The following is a 19,356-nucleotide window of genomic DNA, read 5'->3' as shown; positions in this document are numbered from 1 at the left end:
CCACCTGGACATAGAGCCATTGATAACCACCCTCTGTCTGAGGTCTTTCAACCAGTTTCTTATCCATCGAGTTGTCCACCCATCAAATAAACATTCCTCCAGTTTGGAGATAAAGATGTGGTGGGGGACCATGTCAAAGGCCACAGATTGTATCAGGAACTCCCTGTGTCAGCATTCTAGTTTCTAACCTGAAAATTTTTCTGATATTCTTCTGTACCTGTCATTATTAGATGCACAGAGGGAGGGAAGAATTACAGCTCTGGTCTCTGAGATGCAGAGAGATGACACACAGTACTGGATCACAAGGGCTGTTTTGTCTTTAAAAACTGACCTGGGGCTCTGAGCTGTGAGGAGATCTTCTGCCTGGCATTTAGGTATGTCAGAAAATGTCTGCCCAGTCTGTAATCCATGTGAGTCCAATTCAGTCCCACTGACTAGCTGAGCTGTAGCAACACAGTCACCACAGGCTTATCGAAAGATTGATGCACATGGTTTCTTCCCTTTTTCAAAAGCAGTGTGTAATTAGCTGATGATATGGTAAAAGAGCCATACAGAACATTGGACAGTTTTCTGTCACACATCTTTGTGAGTATCTGACTACAAACTACAAGGGCAAGAAAGGAAGAGGTTTTGTTTACTCAGTATTCAGAGCAGTTTGTGACTGTCAATGTTTGGCAGACAACAGCTCTCTTCCTCCTTCAATTTTCTGTTGATGATAAAATTATGTTATGTCACTAGACAACCAAACTTCAGTGGACTACTGTCATGGTTTTATGTTTTTTGGTTTTCAGTATTCTGCATCATAACATCATGTAGTGCACTGGGAGTTAAAGTGTTAATGCTCTAATTCCAGGTATCTATCCCTATACATTACGGAAGTCATGAGATCTGGCCCTTCCAGGTGGGGCGGTCTCTTACTGCCTTGCAGTGGGTGCTGGAGGGTGCTTTCCTAGCTGTTCCAAGCTTTTCAGGTTTGACTTGGTCTCAGGCACTCTCTCTCTCCTATATTATTTGATTTATTAGTCTCAATTTCAATTAGATTGTATTATATTGTGTTATCTTGCATTCCAATATCACATTAGCAGAATTCCTCCATAGATCGTTGCTGCTGTTTTTTTGTGGGGCACGGGGGTGGAGGGCGGGGGGAGGGCAGCAGCCTACTGCCCCCCTATCTCAGGCATAGATTGATCTACTTAACTCCATGACAGAGAAATGAGTAGTAGAATAAGCTTGCTTGCTACTGGAACTTTACTGGGTCATGATCGACTGTCATGTGTCTGAGTAGCCATTTTAGGCTCAGGTGGTTAATTGTTTGCAAGAATGACATCAGGTGCAGGTTTTCATCTCTAGTTTTAGTAGACAGCCTGCAGGAAGGGGCTCAGCTGTGAGCTTCTCTGAGGTCAGGGTAAGCAGAGAGTGTGTTTTGCTGTATTTGCAGCCACACTGTCATTTCTAATGGGAGCTACTAAAGGAACTGAGGATGTTTAGTCTGGGGAAGAAAAGGCTGAGGGGATACCTTATTCCTCTCTTCAAATACTTGAAAGATGATTACAGAGAGAGTGGGGTTGGTCGCTTTTCACTGATGACAGGTGACAGGATGAGGGGAAATGGCCTCAAGTTGTGCCAGAGTAACTGTAGATTGGATATCAGGAAAAACTTCTTTATGGAAAGGGGTTGTTAAGCATTGGAATAGGCTCCCCAGGGAGGTAGTTGAGTCACCATCCCTGGACGTATTTAAAAACCATTCAGATGTGGTGCTCAGGGACACAGTTTAGTGGAGGGTTGTTAGAGTTAGGGTAATATGGTTGGGTTGTAGTTGAACTTGATCTTAAAGGTCTTTTCCAACCTGAACAATTCTATAATGCTATGATTGCTACTTAGTTTGAAATCAGGAACAGCAAAGTTGGGTGAACTCAGTGAGAGCTTTAGGATTCTGAAAATATTATCATTATGAGGTTTTGTACAGACTTTATGGAATGCATATCAGACCTGAATGAGCATCTGAGCCATAGAATACAAACACTAGGTGACCCTGTCACTTTCTACCTCATCTACTGTTATTGAGAGTACTCATCAAGACACATATATATATTTATTTTTTTTTAACATATGTTTTCTATTGAAGAAGTTAATCAAGTAAAATTTAGATGCTGAAAGGCCACTATCAGATCACCTCACAGCATTCTCTTCTCCAGGCTGAATAGCCTCATCTCTCTCAGCTTATCCTCTTAGGAAAGGAGTTCTGTTCCATGGATCATTTTTTTGCCCTCCTCTGGACTTGCTCCAACAGGCCTATGGCCATCCTGTACTAAGTGCTCCACATCTGGATGCAGTACTCCAGGTGAGCTCTCACCAGAGCAGAACAGAGGGGCAGGATCACCTCCCTTGATCTGTGGGGCATGCTTCTTTTCATGCAGCCCAGTATATGGTTGGCCTTCTGGACAGTGAGGGCACATTGCTGGTTCAACCACCAGTACCCTCAGGTTTTTTTCAACAGGGCTGCATTCAATCCTTTTATCCCCCAGCTTGTATTGATAGTGGAATAAATAAAGGAATTGTTTCCAGACATGGTTTAAGAATCTGCAGATACCAAAGCTTGAACATTTTTTACTGATGTTACCCACACTATTAGAACAAGAGGTTTTGAAAAATGGCATATAAGCTATTGATTGTTGTTTCTCCCACAGTGGATTTGGTGACCCTTAACTGATGAGGTCACTGATCAGCAGGAGTTCAACATTGTGAGGTTTCACAAGATGGATCAAGAGATAGCCACTGTCTTTATCATAAGTATGGTTTTCTGAAAATGGAATGAAGAACTAGTAAAATAGAAGTAGCTCACAATGATTTCAACTCACAGGAAAGCCTACACTGCCTTTGCAAAGAGTATTACATTCATTGCTAGTCATCCCACATTCCCAAGACAACTTAATACTGGTGTGTTAATTAGACACGAGTAGGAATAGAAACAGGCAGGAACAGAAACAAGAAGAGAAACTAAGTTCATTTCCATTTGTCAAATTTTATGTGAACCATGTTGGAGCAGGCTGTGCTATGCTACTATCATTTACTGATCACAGAAAAATGTCCAGTGTGACACTTTATAGTGTGGTGAGAATTCCTTTACTTTTTATAGCTTTATATCTTTTTCAAGATGGGAATACTCAGTCTCTGAAACAGAACTAATCTGTCCTGAAGTAAAGCACACACAGAGTGCAGGTATAAGGACAACCTCAGTTTATTCATTCCTCCTACTGAATCATTAGAAAGTAATTACTTGCCAGTGCAGATATAGCCAATGAAGCATGGCAGAACTACTAATTTTTTCTCTTTGGAAATCCTCTCTATACCCCTATCTTCTAAAGCCATCTAACTTTAGATGTTTCTCTAGACATCTTACACTAGAAAGAATTAGGAGTGAAGGCATGTTAGTTCACTTATATTCATGAAGAGGGCTATACTCTGAAGGACAAGTCAGAGTACCTACCAGGGAAACATACAACTAAATACATATTTTCGTAGTCCCCTTTGCTTTTCTCTTTTTAGTCGATGAAATAGGAAATAAACGATTGCTGTTCTCAGCCATAGTACCAAGTAGTTCCTGATATTAATAAAAATTATTTGCCTGCATCTAATTGTAGTGATGTTTTTCTGTTTGTCATAATAGTATCCAAACATTTTAGAGTTTAAGCAGAGCTCTGCAACAAGGCCCAGAAACAGAACTCAGAGAAATGTTGTGTGCTTCTTATTTTCTACTGAAAAGTAACAAAAAAAGTCCCTGTGCTTTAGGGAACAAATTCTGTTCTTTAATAATATCATAGGTCTATCTCCCACTGAAGCTAAGAGTCACAGGTGCACACATGAAGGTAAAGAGATGAGATCCCATCTATATATAGCCTTTCTCGAATAAAATTGCTGTCAAGTATTTAAGATGTCCTCTTTCCAGTGTTTATTCAGAGTGTATTTTTGGTACAGATAGGAATATTATACTAACAAATAAGCAAGCCTGAGTAATGAGAATGTAGCACAGCTGATACTTATAAAGGTAAATATATGAATTTGTATCAGTTGTAGTATAAATGCAGACATAGTTCCTAACACTGATATGTGATGAGTGACTAATGCTAGCTCAAGATGAAAGACTGCAAAGTTAAAAGAAATTCTCTGATCATAAATCCTCCCAGGGTATCATAGCATAACTTAAAAGCATTAGAATTTCAAGATAGAAGAGGATTGGTGAAAGGTCAGCTATAGATTCCTTTATTGACAGATGTTCTGATGATTTCAAAGTAAAGCTTTAATAAATGTCTTTCTAATGTTCTCATTTTCTTTCCAGTAAGTTATGGTTTAATAACTCTTGTTTTATTAAAATAAGCATATAGCCTACTGATAAGGGTAGGGGTAAGCTGCACTGTGTTCAAAGTAAATTTCTTCTTACTATTAAAAACAAATATTAAGAAGAAAGTAGTTAAGTAACACACCGAATATAGGATAAAATTCTTTCAGCTGTTTTGATGTAAACATGGAGCAATTACACTGTCTCTGTTTAGAAAATTCCAGATGCTAACACGAAAGGAAAGAAAAAAATGCAGTCAAATTTGATCTCTAGTCCATAAAGGACTAAAATCACCTGTAGTATAAGCTTGATTTTGGTATCAGTCTGAGAATTACTCCACTGAAGTTCAAGAGAAAAAATTACATAAGGGCTCATCAACATATGAGAGATCTCACGCTCTAATCAGTAATCTGAAATATTTTTTCCTTGGAGTGCATAAATATAGAGAGCATAAAGAGACAGTAAGACCCTTCTCCAAATATCCCAATGGACTATGAATCTTAGCCTGAATACACAGGTTTAAACCGGTGTTATTCATCCTATTTTTCCTTGAACATATGAAAAAAGGAGTGGAGGAATGAAGATACCAAGTATTATGGTTTTCTCTAGATCCTGTTATGCTGGAGTTAGTAAGGAAGTGGTAATAGTCATCAAATAGTCTTGAGAATAAATTATTTCCAGAGAGGAAGAAGAGTGCAGAAAATATATATATATATTTTCTCCGTCGTCATTTTGGGCAGATCTGAAAGTAAACTGTACATGCAGAAAATGAAAAAGTTGCAGTACTACTAATGAGCTTCTTACCCTGTATATTTTTATGCTATGATTTGGTCCAAGTTTCAATTTTAACAGATGTCAGAATTCCTCTCTCTTTGTTCTATGTGTGTTGTTACTTCATGGCTCTGTGATGTTTTCTTTATTTATTTATATATATTTTTTAAGAATTTCACTCTTTTTTTGCACACTGAAATTCTACAGCTACTTCAATCTATTTCAAGGATATGTTATCAAATTACAAGGAATATGCTCATAGTTGCATATTTGCAAAACTTTGGAGTATTCCCAAATACACATATACGTTTTGTAGCTCTGACAACAAAATGAATTGTCCACAGCATTACGAGTAAAACTGAATTTGTTAATTATATGCAAAGAATTAATGAAGAAATACTTTTATAGCATGTAACCATCACATTTTGCTTTAATATATATTCATTATACTATGGAACTGAAGTTTTATGATGTCATTAAAAGGCATATAAAGTAAAAAGAAATCAACATTTATCAGAAAAAATGTGATTTCAAAATTGTCTCATAATAAGGCAAATAAATAAGCTATCATTTTTTATATCACTAAAGTTAACAATAAAAGGCAATATCTGAGATGTATCAAAAAAAACAACAATGAAAACAATAAGGTCTTATAATCATAGAAGAACTGTAACAACACCCTATTTAAAAACTAACAAACTAACAAATAAAAACTTACTTTAAAATCTACCATTAGGGTTATATATAGGGTTATAATATGGAATCATAGAATTACAGAATGGGCTGGGCTGAAAAGGACCACAATGCTTATCCAATTTCAACCCCCTGCTATATGCAGGGTTGCCAGCCACCAGACCAGGCTGCCCAGAGTCACATCCAGCCTGGCCTTGAATGCCTCCACAGATGGGGTATCCACAACCTCCTTGGGCAACATGTTTCAGTGTGTCACCACGCTCCGTGTGAAGAACTTCCTCTAATCTAAACCTCCCCTGCCTCAGTTTGAAATCATTCCTCCTTGTCATATTGCTATCCACCCTTGTAAACAGCCATTCCCCCCTCCTGTTTTTATGTTCCCTTCAAGTATTGGAAAGCCACAATAAAGTCTCCCCAGAGCCATCTCTTCTCCAAGCTAAACAAGCCCAGTTCTCTCAGCCTTCCTTCATAGGAGAGATGGTCTGGCCCTCTGATCATCTTAGTGGCCCTCCCCTGGACCCACTCCAAGATGTACATGTCCTTCCTGTACTGGGGTCCCCAAGCCTGGAAGCAATACTCCAGATGGGGCCTCACAAGAGCCAGGTAGAGGGGGACAATCACCTCCCTCTCCCTGCTGGCCATCCATTTTTTAATGCAGCCCAGAACACAGTTAGCCTTCTGGGCTGCAAGTCCACACTGCTGGCTCATGTACAGCTTCTCATCCAGCAGAACCCCTAAGTCCTTCTCCGCAGGGCTGCTTTCAAGGAGATCTTCCCCCAGTTTGTATAAATACCTGGGATTGCTCCGACCCAAGTGCAGCACTCTCCACTTGGCCTTATTGAACCTTATAAGGTTTTCATGGGCCCTCTTCTCCAGCCTGTCCAGGTCACTCTGGATGGCTTCCCTTCCTACCAATGTATCGACTGCATCACTCAGCTTAGTGTCATCCTCAAACTTGCTGAGGGTGCACTCAATGCCATGGTCTGTGTCATTGATGAAGATGTTGAAGAGCATCAGTCCCAAGACCAACCCCTGAGGGACACCACTTGTGACAGGCCTCCACCCTGACACAGAACCATTGATCACAGTCCTTTGGCTGAGTTCAGCCAGCCAATTCCTAATCCATTGAACTGTCCATTCTTCAACTCCACATCTCTCCAACTTAGAAGAATGTGGTGACAGACCATGTCAAAGGCCATTGCCCTTCCCCTATCCACCGAAACCATCATTCCATCATTGAAGGCCACCAGATTGGTCAGGCATGATCTATCCTTGGTGAAGCCACGCTGGTTGTTTCAAATCACCTTTTTATCTCACATGTGCTATAATATAGCTTCCAGGAGGATCTGCTCCATGATCTTCCCAGGCACTGAGGTGAGGATCACTGGCCTGTAGTTTCCCTGATCTTCCTTTCTCCCTTTCTTAAAAATGGGAGTAATGTTTCCCTTTTTCCAATCACCTGGAACTTCACCAGACAGCCATGATTTTTCAAATATGATGGAAAACAACTCAGCAAACCACATTAGCCATCTCTTTCAGAACCCTAGGATGGATATTATTTGACCCTATGGACTTAAACACTTTCAATTTTGTGAGGAAGACTTAGACTTGTTCCACCATTACAGTGGGACAGAAATCACTCCCCACACCCTCACCACAGGCTCACGGTCCTGGCAGACACAGGAAGCCTGAGCACCCATGAAGAATAAGGCAAAGCACTCACTGAGTACCTCAGCTTTTTCTATGTCTGAGGAAGCCAGCTCCCTTTCATCAGAGAGGAAACAATTTCCTTGGTCTGTTTCTTCCTGCCTATGTGTTTTTTTCTTCTGAATCTGACAAATCTTGCTAGTGAGAGTCCTGAACTAGACACTACTTTCTGATGTTCATAATAGGATTACTTTATGTGCTGCTCCCTATACTAATCTGACTGTTTTACATACACTAAAATGTTACCAGTTACTCTATGCTATTATTATGAGTCATTAATCAAACATTTCTGAAAGTTAAAAGCACTGTTCTTTATATCTAAACAAATATTTGTAAAGCATTTTTGAATTCTTCCTGAAGATGTGAATTAGAGGGTGATAATTTTCACACTCGAGCGAGTATAGACAAATGATGCATTGAAGAATGTGATGGATAATCCTAAGCCATATATCAAGATGTTACCTTCTAGATACTATAATTAATGTTTTATTATACTGAGATAAGCATGAATAAATGATAAGCTTTACTTAACATACTGAGATAAGAGAAGGGTCAGGAATTTGATGTAAAATACCAGGAATTAAATGGAGGAGGAGGATAACTGATGAGTAATCAAATCAATCTTTGAGAAATGATATTATATGTGGTGAATATTTACTTTTTTGTTTGTTTGTTTGTTTGTTTTCATTGGGTCTGTCTATATTCCAGACCCAATGAAATTTTCCTTTAATTGCCTTCATAATGTAAAAACTTACAATTCTATGATAATTTCAAGGTCAGAAAATGGAACAAGTTCCTATTTATTTATTTATTTATTTACTGCCACCTTGTTTTCTTTAATGCACAGGAAGCCATTTGCAGGTTACTCTGAGCAGACTGTTCCAAACTGTGCCTTACAAATGATGAGGTTGTGGGTTATATCAAAATATATCACTGCATTATGAAATGATACCCCAGTGAAATGACAGGAAGTTATGTATTAATTACAGTTCTGTTGGGACAGTTAACTCAACCAATTAAGACCTCAGTTTTAATGCATATTTTATATTCAGAAAGAGAAGGATAACAAAAAAAAAAAAATCCTCCAAAAAGTATGCCTCTCAGCTAAATAGTATGAAGCTTTGAGGCAAGGAAAACAATATGCTCCATTGCACAAAGGAAGGGGAAAGATTTCCATACTAAGAATGCTCTATTTATTTGTATTTCTAAAACATAATGTTTAGTTAATAAAACATCCAGGAGAAATAATTCTACAAAACAAAACAATAGTACATCTTTATCTTCAGGGACATCAGCCATACACAGATGCGTTCTCTACCTCCATTTAAGCAAGTTTATTTTTCTTTCTGCTGAAAACTCTTAATCCAAGCAGGACATTAGTGTCGGGCAAGCAGTTCAAAATGACTTTTTTACACTTTCTCATCCATTTTGTACAAATACTCTATGTATGCTATATTCCACTACATCTGCAATGTAATAAAGAAATTACACTTTATGCAGTTTTAATCTCCTCGTAATAACCAAATTTCTTTAAGAATTCACTGCTTTGTTTTCTTTTATTTATAAATGAAACAGCTTTTATGTTTTCAGAGGGTAAAAAATGTCTCAGGATACTTCAGACTATCACACAGGATTACATTTTTACTCCCAGTGATTATCTGAAAGCAATCCTCAAGACTAGATAATCACACCTGTTTTGCAACTATTTTCACAGCATATGGTTCTAAAGCTTTAGCTAAGGCTGTTCTCATGACTTGCTTGCTATCACATGACACTACCAAGAGGAAAGATTTAGGCTAGTAGCTCAGGCTTGCTAGCACAACCAAAAACTAAGCTTGAGCAATGGCAGGGTTTTACAATTTTACCACCAGTGTGACCTGGCTTAAAAAAACAAACAAACCAACCAACTAACCAAAAAAAAAAAAAAAAAAAAAAAAAAAAAAAAAAAAAAAAAGTAATTCAAGTAACATTTCAAAAAAAGTTTTCTCCCAAAATAAAGGGCTCGGCAAGAATTTAGTAGTTCCAGGGGTTGTTTTGTTTGGTTGTTTTAAATTTCCTGTTAACTTGGACTATTATTTGCATACAGAAAAACATGAAATTATTTCAGGACTTCTCTTATGAGTGAAGTGTGCAGTGCTTCAATCTCCTTCCATGACAGTAGTACAGACAAAGACATATCTTGTTTGTCCATTTCTAATTTTGTGATCTCCTAAACACCTGATTAGTGTAAGAATGCCCAAAAATGTCACTGGCAAGGTGTGAGATGTAGACAGAAAATATCCTTCTCACTACTGACAGATAAGAGAGACTTATAAATACGCAAAAGAAAAAGCCATCATTTTCAGATGGTTTTGGAATGTTGTTAAAAGCTGGGCTTTTTTTTTTTTTTTTTTTAAATAAATGTATGGCATTAATGATTTTATAATTTCAGCTGTTTTTACCAGATTCTGAATGTCTAGAAAAAGTAATGTAGCAAATAGATTGTGAGTTGACTGTTTCAAACACTGAGTGAAATAAGATTTGTCAATAGAAATCCAAGATCCATATATAAGATCAACCTAAATCTTACTCTATTGCACAGATGGATGACAAAAATGAATTTGTAAATGATCTCCTTTCCTTCATAAAAAAAAGCGTGTATGCTAAAGTCTTTTGAATTTGTACCACCAGGAACTTATATCATTCCAAGTGATCTCTCACTGAAACCTGAATAACCCATTGCCCACCGACTTTGGCTACCTTTTAACATAAAAATAAACAACATCTGAGAAGATCCCTAAATACAATAGACACATTTTCATAATATAAGGATTTCTGTCTGTTTCTATTCAAGAGTGAGTACAGTTATGGACACACTGAATCAAGTTCAGTAAAATACTTTCATTTATAAAAAGTGGAAAACTTAAACAGCAACTGTTGAGAGATTCTTCCCAAAATGGTAACAGAAGTTTACCTTATCAGTTATCTTGTATCTCATCAGTGCTATGATACATATCAGACTGCAACTATTGTTTTGGTCTGTATTTATACAGCCTACCACATGAGTCTGTTAATTTACAAGTAAAAGTAGGAGATGTTATCCTCATATAAGTTTAAAAATGACTACCACAATAGACACATACATTCATCTCTTACAGTGTGTGACTATCTGTTGCTCGTTTCAAGGAGGTTTTTTTGAAGCCAACAGTACAAACCTGTTGTTTGTTGCTTCTTGCTGGGCAAGTTGGTTTTCAGTGTTGTAAAGCTGATGCAATGAAAAGATTATTTTGCAGGATATACGTAGGAGAACCTGGTGCTGTAAGATAGAACTAATATGGATCAAACATTCAAAATGCACTCACTGTCTTCCATGATATCTAGGTGTAACTGCATTTGTGTTCAGAAGCCTTCTAAAACAATGTGTAACATTGTTTTAGTGTACAAACAATTAGTGTAACATTGTACTTTGCCACACACACACAGCTGTCTGTTAAGGCCTGTTTATGGTTAAGCTTTGTGTTTTTTACCTATGCACTTTGACTCTTCAGGAAATGAATATCGCAGAGATTTTTATATTCATGTGATTTTACCCCCTTTTATTTGGGAAGTAGGATATAAAATTTTACAATATAATATAAGAAGAGATATTAAAATAAATTGAAACAAAGTAAATTAAAATAGAACAGCATTTAAAAAAAAAAAAAAAAAAGATTTAAATTAAAACTAAGGGTTGCTTTTCAGGGATTTATCTATTCCTTTAAGAAAGACTGCTTGATGTTATACACCCTTAATAATGTAATCCTCACTGGAAACATTAAATATTTCTGAAAATGTGACTCAAAAGCATTTTAAATCAGATCTCTTTCTCGTCTTTCTCTTGTCTTCCCAGTATTTTATATCCATCTGGGAGAAATACAAAATCTTGCAAGTAATACAAAAAAAAGAAAAAAATAAAACACAAACATATTACAAAGACAGTTGCTTACCTTCATCAATAATTTAATTAGAAAAAGTTTCTTACAAATCTGAAAAATTCACCAGCCTTTTAGAGCTTCTAAGATAACTAACTCTGGAAAAATTGCTTTGTTTTCCTAATATATATAATTTTTCCAGATAGCTGTGTCCTCTTTTTTCATACTTTTTCAGGTGTCAAAATACTAAAAAAATACTGCAAGTCCATCATACTAATTGTTTTCTACTTAATTACCAATTTTTGAAATTTAAATTGGCTTGGGCTATTTGCTTCCATCTCTCTTTACATGTTAAGAAATACTCTTCATCTCTTTACTCTGTATCTTTTTATACTTTGTTTAAGAACATCTCAGTCAAGGGGAAAAAAGTTACTTTCAGTGAGTTGTTTAAAGCCTACCAGTTTTGATCATAATATGTTACTCAAAAAGTGCTGAAAGAATCATCTTCCCTTATTTTTTTTAGCTTATATGAGCTTATTTTTATATATTGCTATCTGAAACTATCTGACAAATACGAACCTCAGCATGGAAAGGGTTAATGTGGGAAAAGTAACAGACAATTTCTGAGGAATAATACATATTCCCCTAGCACATTTCTCTCTGTGAGACAGCTCCATATGTTTTAAGAATCCGAAGAATAAGGAATTTTCTCTGGGAAAGGATTTTGTCCAAGAATCATAGCACAATAAGTCCTTGGATGAATACCTGGCTGTTTAGAAGTAAGCAAATAATGTTGAATCTTCTGTAGCAGTTAAAGTTTGAACATTTTTTTCCTATTGCTTTTAATTCTGATTTTCATCAGAGACACCCAAGCTTAAATTGAAGAAAATTTGAGTAAAGTTTTGAAGCAATATGAAAAGTGGCATTTTCAGAGGAATGTGAATGTAATGGTTAATTGTAAACACACTAAGTTAAGCCATAAGGAGAATGTAATTTGGCAGAAGTGTCTCCAAAATTGCACAAGAGAAGGTTGGAAGGAAAATAATGAATGAAATTTTTGAGTCAAAACTAGTAATACTTAACTAGTCTAGAAGGAATTAAAAAAAGTACAAGTGTAATAAGGACTTTTGAGCACCTACCATTACTTTTGTATATGAGTTAACCAAGGTTAGCATCATAGCCCTGATCCTGTTTCTTAACACTTGCTGATATTTTTTAGCCTCCCCAGTATGGCAATGAATTAGTAACAATAATACTCGTGTTCTAAAAAATCACTTTTAAAAACAAGTAAACAATTTCAGAAAATAAGAACCAGAACAATGAAAGGTATATAAGTAACATGGCTTGGATTTTTTAAACCAATTCTTGTATTTTACACACATCCTCCACACACATCCTTACTCTAAATAACTGTAACAATTGTGGAGTCTTTTTAAATTATTATTATTTATTTACTTACTTATTCTGCATTATTTGGGAAAAAAAAAAAAAGGAAAAAAAAAAAAAAAAAAAAAAAAAAACCCTAAAAGTTTTCTTCTTTTAGAAAAGTCTACTATATGCTGTGTTGGTTTTTTTTAACTTCTTTTTATACTTTTCTAGCACAAAGAGGTGTTCTGTTTAAAAACAAACAAAACACAAGGTCTAGACTTCTACAGCTGAGTCAAGGAGATACACTCTGTTGTTTATTATATTAGTTACTATAATATAATGTGTTGATTGGGGTTTGTTCCTCATAACTTCAGAAGGAAAGCAGGTTATCAGTTCTAACTTTTAAAATTTCTCTTCTGCTGTTTGTATCATCAACCAGAAAAAAATATTACTTTTGACTAGTACAGGTTGTACTGCTTTATAGGTCCTGGGGATATCCCCTGCTGAAGGCTACAGTGTAAGCAAAGGCACAGCATCCTTCCTGTCCCTGTGCATACTCCTGTTTGGCATATGATAGCGTTTGGCTCTGTACTTTCTGTTTGTGCTTAGCACTGGAGGGAAGAAAAGCTCACAAAGAGTTTACTGAGGGTTATAAAATTCTGGTGGGAATAGATCTTAACACCTAGGGCTAGATTTGCCCTTGCTTTAGAGTAGAAATTATAAATATCTTCCAACAGGAATAAAATCTGCCTGTCACTTTGGCTATCAAATGGTAGTTCTGTGAGATATTTGAAAATGTAGGGTGGCATGCATCCCCCTGTCTCTTATGTATAAGTAGGAACTTTCTTATCAGCTGCTTAAACAAAAAATCATGGATACTTGGTATTACTATAAAGCCATACAAATTAATGTTTGTATTATAACACTATATATATATATATATATTATAAAACTATATATATATATATATAATATAACACTATATATATATTTGTATTGTAACATTATTAAGTTTTTGAGGAATTTTCTTTCCTCTTAGTCTTAATTTCATGATTTATTTTTCTCCCTGAGGTATTGAGCATCGGGTTTTATTGATATAAATCTTTAGGATTAGTTTGTTATTAGAAAACAACAACCACCGCAACAAAAAACTAGTGACTTACTGTCATACCTGCTCTTGTTCCAGCCTTTTTTTTTTTTTTTTTTTTTTTTTTTTACAGCATCTGATATCATAGCCATTGTCCATGACTTTTCAGAATAATTAACAATGGCTCAGTAAGCTCATTAGCTAATTTCTTGTGAGAAACCTGAGTGTGTCCAAAAGCTTACCTAGAAACAAGCAAAAAAAGTATTAAAGTTTTATTATTCCATATGAGTTTTCTGAATACAAAATTTGTGGGCTTAAGAATTAAAAGGTAAAATTCTATTCTCACTTTTTAATTATGATCAACTTTTTCCATATCTCTACTTTATACTCATTACAGAGATATTTTTGACAAGCATAAACAAACATTTTCTTGATGAAAATAATTTTCTTTTCATGATTACACTTGCTGACTCCTCATTACTTAAACTGCTAGAAAAGGATCTCAAGGGAGTGGCTTAGTCTATTCCCTGAAGGTCAAGAACTTCACAAGTGGATGCAAGTAATTGAGTTATAGGGCAAAGATGAGAAAAGCTTTTAGGAATTTAGGAAGAGAAATCTTCTTGATAAAGAAATGAATGCAATTTACAGTGTTATTTCAGTACATGAATCGTCTAATTATATTGTATCTCACAGGCAAATTTCCTATTAATTACTAAAATTGAGGGACTAATTCTGAGCCAGTTGCAGGAATTCTTACATCAAAGAGTTTACGAATTTTAGTAGTCCAATAAATTCACTGTCTTGAAAATGAATTTGCATCCTGTACATTCCTACATTGTAATGCCTTGTCAAATGACTGTAAGCAATTATTCAGTACAATTGAGAGCTGTAGCTTCCTAGGGAGAGTATTTGTGGAATTCTTGATAGTATTTTTTTCTGAACATATGTAGAAATTGTCTGCATTAACATCTGCAACTCATCTAATTAGGAGGAAATCACCATCAGGAAATCAGCACTTTCAGGTCACCACTCATCCCACCATAATGTACTTGTGTAAAATAAATCAGATGAATCCTGCCTGACAGTTTTTTCATGAATGAAATTCAAAACAGTATGTGATCATACTGGGGGCAGATGTGGATGCGTGCAAGCCTTCACAATAAGGATTTTCTTTACAGAAGTTTCAGGTTCCCCAAGGGATTTTGAAACTTCTGCATGGGATCAACAATAATAAACATAGCCTACAGCATTTTTTTCCTTCTCTGTATGACTAGTGGATGTCAGGACGTGTATCTGAGGCATCTCTAATGGGATTACGGGTGAACAAACTCTTCTGATAACATTAAGTGTAATGTAAGCATACTCATTGCAATGAAAACTTTTTCATTGCTTCATGGTACATTTACAGCACATCCTTAATTGCCTTTCTATTTTTTGAGGTGACATCAACCTGATAGAAATCCCCATGCTCTGCAATTCTGACCAACCTGTAGCTGTGATACTTGAGATGGGAAGAAAGCTTTACTTATTTCCACCTCACAGTATAGCCACAGATAGTGGTACAATACATGTACTGCTACAGTAATGATGGCTTGAAGGAAGACTACACATTAAGGAAATAATTTTGATGAATGAAATGAATGAATGAAAACAATAGCATCTTTAAAACATCAGTTGCTTAGGGAATTCATTTTGAATCCTGATAATGCTATCCTTGTCATTGCCTGATAGTCACTACAGAATCATAAAACCCATAAAACCTAGTCAGGACTAGCTAAGCTTTTCTGGAAGATAATTCTACCTGGGTCACTACTGTCAGATTTTCTTCCAGTTCAGGTATGGAAAAGATCTCTGAAAACATAATCATTTTATTACTGCAAATTACATCTTGAATGGGTTTTCCACAGGGAAAGGTAACAAAAAATAAACAAGGGAAAATCAATCTTTATTTCTGAAAACACAGATGTTTTTTCTTGATCCTCACACTGCTCCCACCAAACACTTAAAACATGAATACTTACTGAGTATTTACCAAGATAGGAACTTTATATTTAGAAGGCAGTTTAGGCATACTGATGCAGAAGACCTCATTGCTAGCAATATACATTGTACCTAAATTACCATTACAGGTTTTGAACCTTATGAATGCTTCTGTTTGTATTCTATGGAATGTGTTGATTTCCTAATACACAGAACATTTCTAGAAACGTACTGAGAATGAAAAGCACAATATATAATTTTGCTTTAATTTCAAAATTTAGAAAATTATTAGTGAAGTAAAAAAACAAATAAAACAAACATTAAAAAAATCTACCCTACTTTGTTTTCTTTGAAACATTAAAACTAAAATTAAAAAATGGATTTTGATAAATAATATATGTAAGAAAGAATTCTAAATCACCTGAACATGCCTTTATAGAGAGTGTTATTGCTTAGTAATTTGAAGAACTGCTCTTCTAAATGTTCCAAATTTTAGTATTAGGTACTCAGACACGGTTCTATGATAATAAAAAAGTAAAGCCATTAACTGTCTAAGTATCTAAGCAACTGGAAAAATGATTTTTTTTTTTTTTTTCTGCATTAAGTGAAAGCAATGAGGAGACAAGTATATTGTCAGTAAGAACTCTCATAACATAATAAATAATAACAACAATGCTATTATTATTTGACATTCATTTATTCTTTTATTCACACACACAACCCTTTAAGTCTCTGTTAATGACACTACCACACTCAGTGTATAATACACAGTATTGCACAATATTACAAGAAGTATTACACAGTAAAGCTATCATATGCCATAAATAAGCAGATTGTACAAGCCCTTTCATATTCTATTTAACTCCTACTCATTTACCACTTCCTGTTTGTTCCACCTTTGTTGTAAGAAAGTTATATTTTGGAGAACAGAACAGAACAGAGATATCTATGAAAATTTGCAATTCTACTTACTAAAGTCAGATGGACCACCGAAGAGATAGCTAAATAGTCAATATTGTTTCATACATTGGTGGTATCAAGATATTAAATAATGTTTTGATACCAGGAATGCAAAGGAGAGATGATATTATTAAGGTGTGATAAAGAGGATAAATTCATTCTACAGGAGTGATTAAAAGAGTTATGAGTTAAATAAATCATAGCTTATTGGTTTAGATAGAGGATTTCATAATTTTTCATCACAGAATACTGGAATAATTAAGGTTGGAAAAATGTAGCTTGTCTTTATTATCACCGTCTCCACTAATGAAAAGCACCACTTCACTGTGCTAATAATACCCACTGTTTCATCTCCATAAATGTTCAGCAAGTGTCAATGGGCATCATTTCTTTTCGATATGGAGGGATTCAGTGACACAGCTTTGCTTCATAAGCACTTCCATGTCAGATTGCTCCTCTTCTGCTGCACAGCAACAAAATGGAATGGAATGTTGGTGGGAAGGCTCAACCTGTTCTGCCATACAATCAGCATTTGCTTCTGAGATCATGGGCCAACGTAGTAAAACAGGAAACATTACTTTCAGAGCAGTTCTGGTACAACAGAACAATCCTTTTGCTTTCTACAGACATCACATTTTGAAACAACTTAATTATGCATTACGATATCCTACAAATTTTGAGATGAAGCAAAGCCAAAATTTTATTCATATTATTCATGCATGAGGTGTAGTGCATGCAACTGTAATGATATACAAGCTATTTCACAAAGTCTTTAACTTTGAACTGGCGGAGCCATTTTATCAAGAGTTTTTCTGTGCCAGTTCCGTCCATGATCACTTTTGTGTAGACTTGTCAAGAATCTCAGCTTCTGTTCAGGAGTTTTAATAGATACTGTTTAAGTCTAAAAAAAGTGTATGCCTTCAATTATTTTTCTCCTTGTTTTTTTGCAGCTCTGAGAATGATACTGAAACATCAAAAAGTAATTAGAGAAAAAAATATTCGAAAGTGGGATTAATGATTAATTCTTTGGTATTTTGTCATAGTCCTCCTCATAATTTCCAAACTTAGTCAATATTCATATAACTAATAATTTCTAAGCAGAAAATAAGTGTGCTGATTAATAAATAATTTATTAAAGTTCTGAGGATACAATATTAATAGCTATTTCTCTTTAATATTTTTACCCAAACTTTAGTTTTCAATGTATATTTATTTTGAGATTTACACTAGAAAATTAAATTCAAATTTATGTTTATAGTTTTATTATTGCATAAAAAAAATGAATAAAGCTTACTTTCTCTGCAGCTATAGAAGTGCAGTGTTGCATTTTACATGGTTATGAGTAACAACTCAGATTTAAAACAGACAGTGTTATTCACAAAAGAAGCTTTCAGAACCATATTTCTTAAAATATTTGAGCTCTAGAAAATGGATACAGCAAATAGAAAATTTAAATCTGCATTTCTAGTATGCATTTATTTCACATGAAGACACTGTCTTGCTGACTTTTCAAACTCCCAGAAATTCTTGTATTTCATTCTGGTGTTCCCAATTTTTCTATTGCTCTATCCACAACTTTCAATTTTTACTAAAACATAAACAATATTTCAACATATTTATTTGGCTGCAACAATACCACCTAAGCTGTTATAATTATTCAAACATATTTTAATGAGATTTTTTAAAATCTACCTTGATTTTTCTTCTCATAGTTAGTAACTGTATTTAATGGTCATGTTCCAATAAAATTTCTTAAAAAAAAAAAAAAAAAAAAAAACCTGTTTAAAATTTATGGATGAGATGTCAAATACACTGAAAAATATTCAGTCTTTCCACACCCATAAACAATTAAATTTTACATTTAATTATTTGCACTACAACAAGAAATCAAGAGAATGTCACCAAATTCATTTGGATATGTTATAATAAGTGCAAGGTTTTGCACCTGGATCAAAGCAACTCCTTTATCAACAGAAGCTGGAGGACAAAAGGGTTGAATACAGTCCTGTCTAAAAAGACTTTGGGGTTCTGATGGATAGGAAACTGGGCTAGAGCCAGAAATGTGCCCTTGCAGCCCAGACAGGCAATCATATCCTGTAATGTATCAAAAGGAGTGTGGTCAGCAGATCGAGGGGCGTGATCCTGCCCCTCTGCTCTGCACCAATTGGACCTCACCTGGAATACTGCATCCTGATATTGTGAGAAATATACTCAAGATCAAAAATTTTGAATCAGGCAAAGATCTCTGTGAAGGGCATTTTATTCATTATTGCAATATCAGGCACGCACCTCCTGTTAACAAGGGAGAAATTGTGCAACTAGTCAGTGAAATCCATCCCATTATATACCCTGGGTCTAACGCAGGTAAAGCCTCTCCTGGCACACTTTGGTTGAGCATCTCAGGCTCACAGTCTTCTGACACTGTTGCTACATTACACTTCCATAGCTTCGTTATACTTCCATAGCTACATTACACCTCCATACGATGTCTGTTACCAACACATTGTCTTTGGGTATGTTCTGGTGATAGAAGGACAATATTTTCAACTATCTGCGCACTAGTT

General features: G+C 35.3%; 2 long non-coding RNA genes across 2 annotated transcripts in view; one reads left to right on the top strand and one right to left on the bottom strand.

Annotated features, from left to right (window-relative positions):
• Positions 1–19,356, top strand: part of LOC128092136 (uncharacterized) — a 325,141-nt gene that overhangs the window by 277,589 nt on the left and 28,196 nt on the right. The gene's annotated exons all lie outside the window — the stretch shown is intronic.
• LOC128092128 (uncharacterized) overlaps positions 1–19,356 on the bottom strand; it is a 329,934-nt gene that overhangs the window by 307,044 nt on the left and 3,534 nt on the right. The gene's annotated exons all lie outside the window — the stretch shown is intronic.

This window comes from Tympanuchus pallidicinctus, unplaced genomic scaffold (assembly GCF_026119805.1).
Source record: "Tympanuchus pallidicinctus isolate F22 unplaced genomic scaffold, pur_lepc_1.0 scaffold6, whole genome shotgun sequence".
NCBI lineage: Eukaryota > Metazoa > Chordata > Aves > Galliformes > Phasianidae > Tympanuchus > Tympanuchus pallidicinctus.
This window is presented reverse-complemented; position numbering and strand designations above follow the sequence as displayed.